Source organism: Molossus molossus, unplaced genomic scaffold, assembly GCF_014108415.1.
Source record: "Molossus molossus isolate mMolMol1 unplaced genomic scaffold, mMolMol1.p scaffold_m16_p_19, whole genome shotgun sequence".
NCBI lineage: Eukaryota > Metazoa > Chordata > Mammalia > Chiroptera > Molossidae > Molossus > Molossus molossus.
The window spans coordinates 47442677-47455019 of NW_023425354.1; positions in this window are offsets into that span (position 1 = coordinate 47442677).

A 12343-nucleotide genomic window follows, 5' to 3' on the forward strand; every position below is an offset into this window, starting at 1 on the left:
CTGACAGGTGTGAGGTGATACCTCATTGTTGTTTTAATTTGCATCTCTCTGATGATTAGTGATGTTGAACATTTCTTCATATGTCTCTTAGCCATTTGTATGTCCTGTTTGGAGAGGTGTCTATTTAGTTCCTCTGCCCATTTTTTAATTGGGTTCTCTGTTTTCCTTTTGTTGAGTAGTATGAACACTCTACATATATTGGAAATTAACCCCTTATCTGATATGTCATTGGCATTGATGTTCTTCCATAGAGTGGTTTGTCTTCCCATTTTAATGATTGTATCTTTTGCTGTGCAGAAGCTTTTGAGTTTCATGTAGTCCCATATGTTCATTTTCTCCTTTGTTTCTGTTGCCTTAGGTGATGTATCAGTGAAAATTCTGCTGCGTGTGATGTCTGAAATTTTGTTGCCTACATTTTCTTCTAGGATTTTTATGGATTCATGAGTCACATTTAAGTCTTTTATCCATTTTGAGTTTATTCTTGTGTAGGGTGTAAGTTGATGGTCTTGTTTTATTTTTTGCATGTAGCTGTCCAATTTTCCCCAAACCATTTTTAAAGAGGCTGTCTTGACTCCACTGTATGCTCTTGCCACCTTTGTCAAATATTAATTGAGCATATTGCCTTGGGTCCATTTCTGAGTTCTCTGTTCTGTTCCACTGGTCTATATGCCTGTTCTTGTGCCAGTATCAGGCTGTTTTGATTACAGTGGCTTTGTAGTGTAACCTGAAATCTGGTAATGTGATCCCTCCAACTTTGTTTTTTTTTTTTGTTTTTTTTTTTCAAGATTGCTGTGGCTATTTGAGGTCTTTTTTGGTTTCATATGAACTTTTGAAGTATTTGTTCTAGTTCTGTGAAGTATGCCGTTGGTATTTTGATAGGGATTGCATTGAATCTATAAATTGCTTTGGGTAGTATGGACATTTTAATGATGTTAATTCTTCCAATCTATGGACAGGGTATGTGCTTCCACTTTTTTATATCTTCCTCTCTTTCTTTTTTCAATGACCTGTAGTTTTCTGTGAATAGGTCCTTTATTTATTTGGTTAAGATTATTCCTAGGTATCTTAATTTTTTTGCCATGATTGTAAATAAGATTTTTTTTAGTTTCTCTTTCTGTGAGTTCATTGGTGTATAAGAATGCCATCGATTTCTTGACATTAATTTTGTATCCTGCTACTTTGCCAAATTCATTTATTAAGTCTAGTAAATTTTTGATGGAGTCTTTAGAGTTTTCTACATATAGTATCATGTCATCTGCGAATAATGACAGTTTCATTTACTCCTTTCCCATTTGGATCTCTTTTAATTTTTTTCCTGTTTGATTGCTGTGGCTAAGACTTGCAGTACTATATTAAATAAGAGTGGTAAAAGTGGGCATCCTTGTCTTGTTCCTGTTGTTAAGGGAAATTCTTTTAATTTTTGCCCATTGAGTATGATGTTGACTGTAGGTCTTTCATATATGGCCTGTATTATGTTGAGACATGATCCCTCTATTCCCACATTGCTGAGCGTTTTTATCAGAAATGGGTGCTGGATTTTGTCGAATGCTTTTTCACCGTCTATTGGTATGATCATATGATTTTTATCTTTAATTTTGTTTATGTGGTATATCACATTTATTAATTTATTGATTTGCAAATATTGTACCAGCCCTGGGATGAATCCCACTTGGTCATGGTGAATAATTTTTTGATGTATTACTGGATATGTTTTGCCAGTATTTTGTTCAGGATCTTGGCATCTATGTTCATGAGGGATATTGGCCTGTAGTTTTGTTTGTTGTTTTTTTTAAATTTATTTTTATTTTATTATTATTATTTTTTAATCTTTATTGTTGGATGTAAAATGTATTACAGATGTTCCATATTTTTCCCCCATTGACCCCCTCCTCCCCACTTCCACCCCCCTCCCACCTTTTCCCACACTATTGTCTGTGTCCATTGGTTATGCATATAAGTTCTTTGGTTTATTTCGTCCCACTTCCCCAACCCCTTTCCCTTTGAGGTTTATCAGTCTAGCAGTGAATTTGTGCTTCTTAATCCCTTCACCTTTTTCACCCATTCCCCAACCCCCCTCCCAACTGGCAACCAACAAAATATTCTCTGTATCTATGAGAATGTTTCTATTCTGCCTGTTCATTTTGTTTGTAGATTCCATTGTTGATAGATACGTATTCATTGCCATTTTGTTTGTTCATATATTTTATCTTTTTCTTCAAAAAGACCCTTCATCATTTCATATAATAACGGTTTGGTAGTGATGAACTCCTTTAACTTTTTCTTGTCTGGGAAAGTTTTTATATGCCCATCGATTCTAAATGACAGCTTTGCAGGGTAGAGTAATCTTGGTGGTAGGTTCTTGCTTTTCATCACTCTGAATATTTCTTGCCACTCCCTTCTGGCCTGAAAAGTTTCTTTTGAGAAATCAGCTGACAGCCTTATGGGAACTCCCTTGTAGGTAATTAGCTGCCTTTCTCTTGCTGCTTTTAAGATTCTCTCTGTCTTGAACCTTTTGCATTTTGATGATGATGTGTCTTGTTGTGGGCTTCTTGGGGTTCATCTTGTTTGGGACTCTCTGTGCTTTCTGGACTTGTATGTCTGTTTCCTTCATCAAGTTAGGAAAGTTTTCTGCCATTATTGTTTCAAACAGGTTTTTGATTTCTTGTTCTCGCTCTTCTCCTTCTGACACCCCCAAGATGCGAATGTTGGCACGCTTGAAGTTGTCCGAGAGGCTCCTTACACTATCCTCATTTTTTTGGATTCTTTTTTCTTTTTGCTGTTCTGACTGGGCATTTTTTGCTTCCTTATATTTCAAATCAATGGTTTGTTCCTTGGATTTACATACTCTATTATTGAAGCTGTGTAAATTATTCTTTATTTCAGTTAATGCCTCCTTCAATTCTAACTGTGTATCCATGATTTCTAACTGGTCCTTTTTTATGCTCTTGAGGCCCTCCCTAAGTTCACTGAGGTTCTCACTAAGTTCATTGAGCATCCTTATAAGCAATATTTTGAACTCAGCATCTGGTAGGTTGTTTATCTCCATTTCGCTTAGTTCTTTTCTTGGGGTTTTGTTCTGTTCTTTCATTTGGGACCTGTTTCTTTGTCTCCTCATTTTGGCTGCCTCCCTGTGTTTGTTTCTGTGTATCACTTAATGAGAGGTATGGGGCTTGCTGAGACCAGATGCTGCTCGTTTGAAAGAATTCAGGAAAAACCTGAAGCAGGATCCAAGACAGGCCAATCCTATGGTGAAGCAAGTGGCAACAGCTTGGGTGGGCTTGAAAGTTGGGTGGGGTGGGGCCTCAGGGAGTCAGCAGGATGGGGCTACCAGTGTGAGCCAGGTTGCTGGAGTCCCAGGTATGGCTAGTGTCTGCTGCCCCAGGGAAGGGCTCACCAAAGGAACAAAGGCCTCTTACAGCACGTGTTTGTCCCCGAGAAAGCCCCCTCTCCAGCCCTCGCTCCAGTGCCACACAGCTCGGTTCTTCCCTGTGTGTCTCTGGTGCCCCTCGAGCTGCCTCCCTTCCAAGCTTAGAGGGAGAGAGTCCGATAAGTCCGTGCGCGGGCCCTTTAGGGAGCTGCCTGGGGCTCCAGCCGCTTCAGCTTCCCTGAGCCTCAGTTCCCGCTGGTTTTTCCAGCCAGAAGTTATGGGGACATCTCTTCCTGGCACTGGAACCCTGAGCGGGGCACCTGGTGTGGGATAGGGCCCCCTCAGTCCTCAGGAAGGACCTTCCCAGCCACAGGAGCCTCCTGATTTTTATCTGCCACACTTGGGTGTGGGACCAGCCCATCGTGCCGCACCTGCTGCCACCGCCTCCGCCTCTTGCGCTGCCGCCCCTCCTACCAGTCTCGATGCAGCTTCTTTAATTCCGTAGTTGTAGGACTTCCATTCAGCTTGATTTCAGGCGGTTTTGAATGATGATTGTTCTGTAGTTTAGTTGTAACTTTAATGTGGTTGTGGGAGGACGCGATACCGCGTTTACCTACCCGCCATCTTGACCAGAAGTCCCTCTGTTTGTTTTTGTTGTAGCGTCTTTTTCTGGTTTTGGAATTAGGATTATGCTGGCCTCATAAAACGAGTTTGGAAGTCTTTCTTCTTCTTGAATTTTTTGAAATAGTTCAAGGAGAATGGGTATTAGTTCTTCTTTGAATGTTTGGTGAAATTCTTCTGTGAAGCCGTGTGGGCCGGGGCTTTTGTTTGCTGGGAGAGTCTTAATTACCTCTTCAATTTCCTTAGTTGTTATTGTTCTGTTCAAGTTTTCTATCTCTTCCCAGTCCAGTTTTGGGAGACTATGTGTTTCTAGAAATTTGTCCATTTCGCTTAGATTGTCAAATTTGTTGCCATATAATTTTGTTCATAATACTAGTTAACAATCCTTTGTATTTCTGTGGTGTCAGTTATTATTTCTCCTCTTTCATTTTTGATTTTGTGTATTTGGATTCTCATTCTTTGTTTCTTGGTGAGTCTAGCTAAGGGTTCATCAATCTTTTCTATCTTTTCAAAGAACCAGCTCTTTGTTTCATTGATCCTTTGAATTGTTTTTGTGGTCTCCATGTCATTTATTTCTGCTCTGATCTTTACTATATCCTTCCTTCTACTTGCTCTATGATTTTCCTTTTGTTTGCTTTCTAGTTCTTTAAGTTGTGAGGTTACATAGTCTATTAGAAAGTTTTCTTGTTTCTTGAGGTAAGCCTGTAGTGCTATGAACTTCCCTCTCAGAACTGCTTTCGCTGCATCCCACAGACTTTGTGTTGACTTTGTGTTGTTGTGTGTTCATTTTCATTGGTTTCCAGGAAGTTTTTGATTTCTTCCTTGATCTCCATGTTAACCCATTCATTGTTCAATAACATGCTCTTTAGCCTCCATATTTTCAAATGTCTTTGCATGCTCTTGTTGCAGTTGATTTCTAGTTGCATGCCATTGTGATCTGAGACATGCTTGATGTGATTTCAATCTTCTTGAACTTGTAGAGACTTAGTTTGTGTCCTAACATGTGGTCTATCTTTCAGAATGTCCCATGTGCACTTGAGAAGAATGTGAATTCTGTGGTTTTGGGGTGTAATTCTCTGTAGATATCTATTAAATCCATTTGATCTAGCACTTCATTTAGAGTTTGTGTTTCCTTGTTAATTTTTTGTGTAGAATATCTATCCAGTGATGTCAGCAGGGTATTGAACTTCCCTGCTGTGATTGTATTGCTGTTAATTTCTCCTTTGAAGTCCTCCAAAATATTTTTAATATATGTTGGTGCTCCTATACTGTGTGCATATATGTTTACCAAGGTTATATCTTCCTGTTGCATAGATCCTTTTAATATTATGTAGTGGCCTTTTTTGTCTCTAGTTATGGCCTTCATTTTGAAATCTACTTTATCAGATATGAGTATTGCTACCCCTGCTTCTTTTTCCTTTCCGTTTGCTTGAAAGATTTTTTCCATCCCTTCACTTTCAACCTGTGAGTCTTTTGTTGTGAGGTGGGGCTCTTGTAAACAACATATATGTGAGTCATACTATCTTATCTAGTCAGCTACTCTTTGTTTTTTTATCAGAGCATTCAAACCATTCACATTTAAGATGATAATTGATATGTACTTATTTATTGCCATTTTTGTTTAGTGTGATTCTATTCTTCTTCCTATTTCTTCTACTAATTACAGCAGTCTTTTAAGAATATCTTGCAGTGCTGGTTTTGTGTTAAAATATTCCCTTTGTTTTTTTTTGTTTGTTTGTTTGTTTGTTTTTTTGTCTGGAAAGCTCTTTATTTGACCTTCTATTTTGAATGATAGCCTTGCTGGATAGAGTAGTCTTTGATTCAGATCCTTGTTTTCCATGACCTTGATTACTTCATGCCACTACCTTCTGGCCCATAGTGTTTCTGTTGAGATGTCAGCTGAGAGCCTTATGGAGGTTCCTTTGTAGGTAACCTGTTGCTTATCTCTTGCTGCCTTTAGGATTCTCTTTGTCTTTAATTTTTGGCATTTTGATTCCTATGTGTCTTGGTGTCGGCCTGTTTGGGTTCTTCTTACATGGGGCTCTCTGTGCTTCTTGAACTTGAATGCCTTCTTCCTTCATCAAGTTAGGAAAGTTTTCTGTCACTATTTCTTCAAATATATTCTCTAACCCTTGCCCATTTTCTTCCTTTTTGGGGACTCCTATGATGCAAATGTTATTACGTTTCCAGTTGTCCCATAGTTCTCTTAAACTGTCTTCCTGTTCTGTAATTATTTTTCCCTTTTGTTTTTCTGATTGGTTGATTTTTTTCTACCCTGTCTTCTAATTCACTGATCTGGTCCTCAGCTTCCTCTACTCTGCTGGTTAGTCTTTCCAATGTGTTCTTAATTTCTGCTATGTCATTCTTCATTTCCACTTGGTTTGTTTTCAATGTTTCTATATCTTTACTCATTGTGCTGATGTCCTTACTCATGCTGTTGAGCTTTCTCAAGATCATGGCTCTGAACTCTACCTCTGATAATTTGCTTAGCTGCATTTCATTGATCTCATCTTTGATAGAGTTCTTTTGTTCTTTCATTTGGGAATGTTTCTTTGTTTCACCATTTTGGTTATCTCAGTGGGTTTTGGAGCCTGCCAAATTTCCCCTGTGGGTGTTGGTGTTCTGCTGTTTGTGGCTCCCTCTACTGTGTTTGGATGAGACTGGGTGGGCCCACGTTGAACACCACTGTCAAGTCTTACTTTCCTGGGTGGATTTCAAGCCCAGGAAAGCATCAGTTATCCTCTACCTTTTTCCTGTGGCTAATATTCTCAGTTACCCAGTGCCTTGGAATGTAGCTCTGGTGTTTGCATAAGAGGATTTCCAGAGAGTGGGATAGGTGCTGGTTGTTAATGAACCTCAATTTGCATTTCTTTGCCTCACCTGGGAATGGCTGAATCTCAGAGGTGGGGCTGCTGCTTTTCCCCACAGCTCTGGAAAAGAGCACACTGGCCACCGTCCTCTGTGGCCACAACTCTGCAAAAATTCTGAGTGCCCTCTATATCCCAAGTGTTCCCACAGAGTTCCAGCCCACTCTGCCCTCCCTCTGCCTTAGCCCCCAGGTGAGTGGCTGTGACTATTTTAGCGCTCTGTCCTGGCTCTCTGTACTGTGGAGTGGGCTTAGTCTTTATTCCTTAAGGGCACTGCTCACAGCTAAGACTGCTGCTGTTCATGGGCTCCCAGCCCGCCACCATCTCATGCTTCCACAGATCCTACCCTTCTCCCTGGTTATATGGTCCTATCCTGCTGCTTTTCTGTTGCTTTTTTTCTGAGAATTTGTCTTTATTTTAGTTGTCATTCCCGTTTGGTCCTGGAGGTCATCTGTGTAGCGTCTATTTATTCTGCCTCCATTTTCACATCCTCTCTATCTTGTGTGCAGCTGGGTGGCACAGGCCTTTGTGGTGCCCCCGCACCCTGCAGGTCTCACGGGTAACTGGATCGCACAGTCCCTTTGGGGACCCAGCTCTATGCCTATGTTATGGGCTGCTAGGTGGCACAGGCCTCTCTGGTGCTTAAGCAACCCACAGGTCCCATGGGTAACTGGACCCCACCATCCATGCTGTGTTGTACTGGCCTCTCTGGTGCCCCGGCACCCTGCAGTTCCAGCAGGCGGGCAGCTGGATCGCACCAGTCTCTCTTGGGCTCTGGCTTCCCACTGCTTTTGTGGGCTACTGGACCGAACAGGCCTCTGTGGAGCCCCAGGTCCTGCTGCTGGCGGCTGGGGAGTGCTGCTGCCCTGTGGGGCTCAACTCCTGCTCAGCTTTTGCTATAGTTTTTGGGGATGGGTCACAACTGCTGGTCTGTGCTTCTGTTGCCTGGGGATGGATGTCTGCTCCCCAGCCTCTGTTGCTGGGGGTATATCTCGACTCTGATTGTGCTGCCACTATGGGGGATGGTGCTGGGTTCCAGGCTGTCTGCAGCTTCCATGACTGGCACCTTGTGAGCTCCACTACTGTGCACAGGTCTGTGTTGACACAGAGTGTACACTGGTCCGATGGTGCCAGGTGCGCTAGTGGGCTGAGGTTGCTGGGCCCTAGCCGCTCCCACTGCCTCCTCCCAGGGAAGACCCAGGATCTTCCAAAATAGTGGGACCTCCCCGTGGCACAGGGCAAAGCGCCCTGAAGGGCCACTTACTGCGGTAGCCGGCTGCTCCCCTACACAGCACGGGGACTTTCTGCTCCGCGGCTCTGCACTGTTGGGGTTTGGTTATCCACCTTCACGTCCACTCACACTCTCTCACACACTAGCTCACTCACACACTCACCCTCCCTTGTTAGTGTATTTTAATACCCTCAGTATTGAGAGGTAATATAGTATGGTGGTAGGAACATTGACCCTGGAACCAGACTGCCTGTGTTTGAATTCTGGCTTTGCTACTTACCAGCCTTATGGCCTAAAAGAAATTACTTACTCTGTCTTTGCAATGGTTCCCTCATTCATAAACAGATGATGATAAAATAGCACATACTCATGAGAAAAAAACACGATGATGATGATGATGATAGCACCGTGTTACTATCAGCACAACTTCTTAAAGTTTTTGTGAGCTTTTGATCCCTGAGTGTTTGTGAAAGAGTTTAAGAAAATTCTGTTCCAGTTCACCTAGACTAGTGAACCTAAGGAGAGTGTTGTATGCAGGTTTAGGCCACAGCTATTAGAGGACCCATGTGTAGTTGGCCCTTCAGGATGGAGGCAGAGCAAAAAGGGCCCCAAGGAGAAGAAAAAACTCAGATCGGAGAGTTGCTGCCCAGTTTTTGTGTTTCTCTTACCTTGGCTAACCCATGGAGTTTCCAGTTAGGCTTTATTAAGGAAGCTGTCTTTTCTTTTTTTTTTCCATTTGTGCAAATTTTATTTTTTTAAATTTTTCTTTATCATTGAAAGTATTACAGATGATCCTCTTTTTTTTTTTCCCCATTGACTCCCTCCTCCCTCGTACCCCATGCCCACTCCTGCCTTCACTACACTGTTATCTATTTGGTTGGTTATGCATAAATGCATATAAGTTCTTTGGTTTATCTCTTCCTGCCCTCCCCACCCCCTTCCCTCTGAGGTGTGTCAGTAAGGAAGCTGTCTTTTTAACTCATCCCAAATCTAAGTACCTCTTTTGGCATTGACTTACTGGACCCTTCAACAGCATTTGGCTGACCACCCCTACCTTATACCTTTGACTCTTCCTGTTACCCCTCCAATATCTAAGGATCTCTCATTTTCACCTCTCCAGTTATGGGTTCAACTTCCCATGATGCCACTCAGTATTGAGAATGGTGATGAGAAGTGACAATGCCTAGAAAGCTCAGTGGATGGCAATTTCTGGTAATATCAGCTCTAGAAGGAAAGGCAAATCGTGTTGGCTGCAAGTCACAAGGCCTTCTGGAGAGCATAAGCAAGTGTATGCTATAAATAAATAAACCATGTCTATTAGTTATGATGTTTCTGGCAGCAAGTAACAAAAGAGTTCAACCCAACTTAGCTTGAACAATAACAAAGTATATAGCTCATGTATCAATAAAAATAGAGGGAGAAATACTCATGTGGAGCTAGTAATCATGGCTCAGTAACATTATCAAGGAATCAGGTTCTTTTCATGTTTTCAGTCTGTTGCCTCAGTGTTTCAGTGTTTTTCCTATTGAAGTTGCAACATGGCTACAGCAGTTTCAGATATGGCATCCAGGTATAACAATGTGCAGAAGAAAATGAGTATCTCTTCCAGTGTGCCCCCCTTAGCAGTGAGGAAATCCTTGCCTACAACCCCCAGCAGATAGTCCATAATCCATGGCCAGATTTATATCCCATGTCCATGATTAAACCAGACACAGGTAAGGGGATGGGACCACCATGATTGACTTACTCTCATCAGGTCATACCTCTGGAACTGGGCTGGAGCTAGACTCACCTTAAGCATATGACTGTATGGAGTAGGGTGGATTCCTAAACGCCATTTAGGGTCAGTGAGGAAGGAGAAAAAAGAATCAGTGTTGTCTAGGAAGCCAAAAATGTTGGCCAACCCATCTATGAACTCCCCATTGGTGCCTGAAGGGACCGGGAGAGGTTGGAAAACCAAAGATTACTCTGGAGGGGCCCATTCCTAGGACTCTGGTATTGACATTTTGTTTACTACTATTAATGTGAGTTGTTCCCACTGATTTCTACCAAAAACTTCTCCCTCTTCCAACACACATATATGCAAAGAGAGGAAGAAACACCTTCGATCTGTGTAAAGGACCTGACATAATGTCTGGAATGAAATGGGCATCAATATAGCAGCAGTAAATAAATAAATAAATAAATAAACAAGTGCATTTCTCTCCACCCTCAGTCTAGATGACCATATCTACACCCTAACTGGTCTCCTGCCTCCTGCTGGCCCCAGCAATCCATTCTCTTTACTGCAGCAGAGTGATTTTTTTCCTCCTAAAATTCAAATCTTTCCTGGTCAGTTGGAGATTTGTCCCATGTACTAAAGGGTGGCAGGTTCAATTCCCAGTCAGGGCACATACCAAGGTTGTGGGTTCGATCCCTGGTCAGGGTGTGTGCAGGAGGTGACCAATCAATGTTTCTCTCTCACATCAATGTCCCTCCCTCTCTCTTCCTTTCTCTCTCTCAAATGACTTTTTAAAAATATTTTTTTTTTTTCTCTCAGATTTTTATTGTTGGATGTAAAATGTATTACAGATGTTCCACATTTTTCCCCCATTGACCCCCTTTAAAAATATTTTTAAATATCCAAATCCCATCTGTTCACAAAGGCGTCCCCACTGCCCTCAGGACAAACTTCTTAGCCAAGAACACAAGGCTCTTCATCATCATTTGAATCCATCCTGAAAACCATATCTTCAGAGCTCTCTCTCCCATCCTTAGCTTTAGCCCGTGAGAGGGGAAATGACTGAGGCATGAACAGGTACCACATGGCTAACAGTCGGATGTTAGCATCACACCAATAAATTCTGAGGTTTTGGAAGCACTTCAGGGGCCATTTTCTAACTTAAAAACTAAGTTAAACAGAAATATAAGGAAACTTTAAATTTTATAAAGGCCGTTTCTCAAAAAAGGCAAATACCCTAAAGAGAAAATCATTAAATTGATTTCATTAAAAAGTAGAAGTACTGCCCTGGCCGGTTTGGCTCAGCGGTTGGAGCGTCGGCCTGCAGTACAGAGAGACCCGGGTTCGGTTCCCGCTAAGGGCACGTACCTCAGTTGCAGTTTGTCCCGGCCCTGGTTGGTCGTGCGGGTGGCAGCCACTCGTGTCCCTTCACATCGATGTTTCTCTCTCTCTCTCTTCCTCTCTCTCACTCCCGCTCTATCTGAACAAAAAATGGAAAAATGTCCTCTGGTGAGGATAAAAAAAAAAAAAAGTAGAAGTACTGCCCTGGCTGCTTTGACTGAGCAGTTAGAGCATCAGCCTGCGGACCAATGAATCATGGGAATGATTCTGGTCAAGGGCACGTACCTCGGTTGTGGTTTCTCCCCACCCCTGGTTGGGGCCATGCGTGAGGCAGCCAGTTGATGTGTCCCTCTCACATCGATATTTCTCTCTCTCCCTCCCACTCTATCTGAAGATAAATAGAAAATTATTCTCAGGTGAGGAATAAATAAATAAATAAATAAAGCAGGAGTACTCATTACCACCATTATTACCCAACAATACCCAGAGGTTCTAGCAAGTACAACAATGAAAGAACAGCCTGGCCAGAGTGGCTTAGTTGGTTGAGTATCATCCTATGCACCGAAAGTTTGACAGTTTGACTCCAGGTCAAGACACATACCTGGGTTGTGGGTTCGATCCCCAGTTGGGGCATGTACAAAAAAGACCACCAATTGGCGTTTTTCTCTTATTGATGTTTCTCTCTCTTTCTCACCCCCACACCCTCTCCCTCTCCCTGTCTCTTACCCTCTTCTTCTCCCTCCCCCTCTCTCTCTCCCTCTCCCTCTCTCTTACTCTCTTCCTCTCTCCCCTTCTCTCTCTCCCTCTCCCTCTCACTAAACATGCCCTCTGGTGAGGATTAAAAAAAATGAAAGTACATATTGTAAGACTAAATACTTAGAAGACACATAAGGCTCTATGTTAAAGATATATAAGTGTAAAACAGAAGCTTTAAGTTATTTTTCTAGCAATAGGGCAGCTAAACTCCCACTATAAAATGCTTAAAAGTACTGAATAAAAAATTGAAAATTTTCTTTTAAATTAGTGATTTAGTTAGGGGGAAAAGTAAGATTCTTGCAGCTGAGGCAAGAATTCAACGATACAAGCAAGGGCTAAAGCAGAGAGCCACCTGAAGAGCTGAGTAATTTGTGGTTTCAAACTGAATGCCAGTGTGAGTGGCAAGCTAGGAAGGTTTGGGCCTATAGTGTTGGGTGTTT